This window comes from Sinocyclocheilus anshuiensis, unplaced genomic scaffold, assembly GCF_001515605.1.
Source record: "Sinocyclocheilus anshuiensis isolate Anshui unplaced genomic scaffold, SAMN03320099.WGS_v1.1 scaffold119, whole genome shotgun sequence".
Taxonomy (NCBI): Eukaryota; Metazoa; Chordata; class Actinopteri; order Cypriniformes; family Cyprinidae; genus Sinocyclocheilus; species Sinocyclocheilus anshuiensis.
The window spans coordinates 707015-711242 of NW_015549581.1; the positions used below are offsets into that span (position 1 = coordinate 707015).

Consider the following 4228-nt stretch of genomic DNA (forward strand, 5'->3'; position numbering starts at 1 on the left):
TTGTGTGTGTGTGTGTGTGTGTGTGTGTGTGTGTGTGTGTGTGTGTGTGGGGTCCTGGTATTTCCTAAATTATGGGGACCAAATATCCCCACAAGTATAGTAATACCAGTACATTTTGACCTTGTGAGGACATTTTTAGTCCCCATGAGGGAACAAGCTTATAAATCGTACAGAATGATCTTTTTTGAAAATCTAAAATAATAAAGTTTTGTGTGAGTGTGATGGGTAGGTTTAGGGGTAGGGTTAGTGTAAGTGGATAGAAAATACAGTGTTTGTACTGGAAGCTCAACTTGTGTGTGTGTGTGTGTGTGTGTGTGTGTGTGCGTTTGGAGGTAATGGCGTATTGTGAAGTCATGCCTTCTGTGCTTACGTTGCACACTATTCAGCACCTTGGATAGCAGCACAACATGTGAACACAACTAACAGGTGTGACAATGACGATAACTCATGTGAATATGATGGACTCATTGAGTGCTAGCCCAAGTCCCAGTTCGGAGATTAGTAAGAGGAGGAAAACCCTAATGGCTTTTCCCTTTGTATGACTCCTTACGGACCAAACTTGACAGCCTAACAACCCGTGACCGCCCTGCCTCACCAAAGCCACTGTCCTCATTTGAACTTCCTCCTGACCGTGATGCATAACCCAACAGCCTTGATCCAGAGACCACTGCACTTCCCTTCGGCTGTCCTTAGCTGTAAACTTCAAACCATTAACACTTTCCTTTCCATTACTCACCGACGCATTTTTATTAAGTTAAAAACTGTAACATTAAAAAAAATATTATTACAACTTTAACTGTTTCTATTTTAATATTTTTTTAAATGTAATTTATTTCTGTGGTGCAAAGCTGAATTTTCAGCATCATTACTCCAGTCTTCAGTGTCACATGATCCTTTTGCTGCTTAATATTTTTCTGGAAACCACAATACATTTTTCAAGATTCTTTGATGAATAGAAACAGCATTTATTTGAAATAGAAATTTGTTGTAACGTTATAAATGTGTTTACTGTCACTTTTGATTAATTTAATGCATATTTGCTTAATAAAAGTATTAAATTATTTTTTTATGATAAAATTAATACTTAATTTTTTCCTTTAAATGATACATGTGTTGCTGCATAATACATTTATATAAAAACAATATAATATTTATTATATTGTTCAGAATTCTTTGTCATCTTACACCGTTTTGTTTCTGTAGTAAATATGTTTCGTTTGAAAGATATTTACATATTTTTCTGGAAGCAAGTGAATAAAATAGCATTAATCATTTGAGTCATATTAGGGCCACTACAGTATGTATTTTTTTGTCGTAAAGAGGACAATGATTTGGAGAGAAGAACATTTACTGGGCATGATGGGTACAGTGTGAACAGATGTTTGATGCATCTCCACACTAATTACAGTTGCATCATCTGATTTTGGCTCTCAGTTGTCATTCTCCCTCCTTTCTCCATTCTCCAGTCTTTTTCTGTTTCTCCAAACATGTCACTGAAGATCAGAAGTGATGTCCCTGCTCCATTAGTTCACCAGTCTGTGGGTTACTCAAGACATCTCAGTTTGCCCCTCCAGAGACATGAGCTGTAAACTCGAATATCTTCGGTTCTCCAGCAGGATTATGCCAAACAAAAGCCTGTTGTCTCCAGTCTGGTCGAGGTTTTTCTAGCCATCTTACTTTCTATCATGTTCCATGGCTGGACTTGCAGTCCAAATATCCAGTCCAGCATGACTGTTTTTGATTATCTGAGCAGATGTTTACTGATCTGTTACTGTTTGGCGCACCCAGCCAGACAGAATATGGCGTCAATGTTTATGGTAACATTTAACCACCCAGAACAAGAAATTCATTTCTTTCTTTAATAGAGATCTTCTGCCATTCTGTCTTCAGTGCCTTAATGAATTTTGAATGGTAGTTTGTATAATATATACATTTTGAGTGTGTATATATATGTTTTCTATATACTTTCAGGGCTGGTTCACACACAATGTTTTTTTTTTTCATTCAACTTTGCTACTTTTCCTTTGTTTTTTCTACGTAAACTTGCTAGGTGGTCATCTTCGACCATTGCGCTTCCCTCTCCCGTCTTTTGCAGCATCTCACACATGACTTCTAAGTTAAAAGAAGTTTATCTTTTAAAAAACATCTCGAGACCTTGCATTTTTTCTCCCCATTCCATTTCTCATACACGGACTTGTAGACAACCCTGTATTATTCGTTCTTTCTCTTCTTCTTCAGATTCAGTTTCTGGTTCTAACATAGATGGCTGAAGTAATTCAATATTGACACTTGTCATTGTGAAGTGTTTCCTACTTCTGTTAAGCATGTGAAAGTGAAGCAGGTCCAAGCTGGTGTAATTGATGGGAGGCGGGACTAATTAGCATATTCCACATATGTGACCCTGGACCACAAAACCAGTCTTAAGTCGCTTGGGTATATTTTTAGCAATAGCCACTGAATGAGATAAGAGTGTAGAGTTATATTCAAGCCATTATAAGGCATGCAGAAATTATTTTCACAGGAAAAAAAAAGAAAAAGTAAATACATCATTTTGATTATCCAGGGTTTCTGCAAGTCTTAAAAAGGTCTTAAAAAGTGTAATTCGCCCTTCCACGATCTAAGTCCTAAAAAGGTCCTAAATTCATAAGGTCCTAAAAAGTCCTACATTCATAAGATCATGGCATTCAGTGATGCCTGCACTGCAAAAATGAATATCTTCCTCTGTATTTTTGTTTTGTTTTCCAATGCAAACATATGAACATCCTTAAATCAAGGTAAAAAAATGAATGGATATCTTTTGGAAGTTGTATTTTGAAACTTTGAAGCTTTTGCTTATACAATACATTTACATTTAGAGAACATATTGACATATTGTGTTCCATTCTGTTTATTCCTTCAAGTTTTTTTTTTTAAACTTAGTCTTAAAAAACTCTTGAAAAGTATTACATTTACAGTCATAAAAAAATTGTTTTAAGGGATAAAATTAGTGACTGAAGTGGGACTTGCATAGAAAATGCATAGAACTCAATATCTTCAAAGGGTATATGGGCCATTGATAGTGAACTGAGAAAATATACCACTATGAATATTTCTCACAGTCCATTAAACTGTACTTTGCATTATTTCGTAATAAAATCTATAGTTTGGTTCTAATCACTATGAGATTTTTCAAGTAATATTGCTAAAGCAGATTGAAAATCTACCGTTGGAGGAGTATCGCTATGTAAGAGTAACATTTTTATGCTGTTCCATGGCGCTAATTGTGTTGTGCAGTACAGAAATGCAGAACTCTGGATGTTAATGCCCTGCGGGAGGAGGCGTGACTGCGGCGTGTTCATCTAAGAAGACAAACGACGTGTACCAGAGCCTGCTGTGATTTCCCAAGTGATCCAGACATTTGCTTTTTAATGGCTTGCGAAGACATGCGGAGCGGGCAAATAATATACTAACGATAGTTTTACTCTGAAAAGAGGGAGAGTGTGAGAGATGAGATTAAAACTGGCTTTTGAAACACGACTTCCTCCTGCCTCTAACGCTTCTGAAGCGGAGGCCTGGCTTCTGTCACCGGCCAGACAAATGGACTCTGCTTGTCCCGCTCGCTGCTTCACAGAGATGGGATTTACCTGTCAAGGCTGATATACAGTGTTTCCCCCTGATGTTAAAGGCTCACTGTAAATCAATTTAATCCTCACCTCCACAAACCAACCTCAGGTTTGTCACAATAAGAAATAATCCAGCACTTTTGGGGCTGCTGCCAAAACATAGGTGACTTTTGTCGTAAACAGTCCACTTTTTTTCTCATTCTCTCCTGCCTGGGTCACTTCTGGTCTACATTCAGATGCATTTATTATGGCGGGGAATGCCTTGCTTTTGTGTGGCACCTGATGCAACGTGCGACAAACAATTGAAACACTGATTTATATAAACAGAGTTCAGAATGAAATACTAGTGGACTGATTGCTGAAAAAATGTCGTATGTAAAATAGTTTTCATTATTATTCTGATTACATTGTATGTTTAATTCAGCAAATAGTATCCAGATATCACCTCTTTTTTTTTCCAATTTTCTATAAAAATTTCTTTTGGAGGTACAGTCCAATAATGAAGTAAGAAAAATATATTAAAATTTTAGGTTGATATTGGTTAATTTATCTATAGAATTGGAAGGTCAAATTTATTATAATACTTTATAATACAAACCTACTTTTTCACATCTACAATGCTGTTT

The 4228-nt window shown here is 36.4% G+C and overlaps 1 protein-coding gene across 1 annotated transcript in view; it reads left to right on the forward strand.

Moving 5' to 3' along the window:
• Positions 1 to 4228, forward strand: part of LOC107657743 (cyclic nucleotide-binding domain-containing protein 1-like) — a 44805-nt gene that overhangs the window by 33909 nt on the left and 6668 nt on the right. The window lies entirely within an intron of this gene.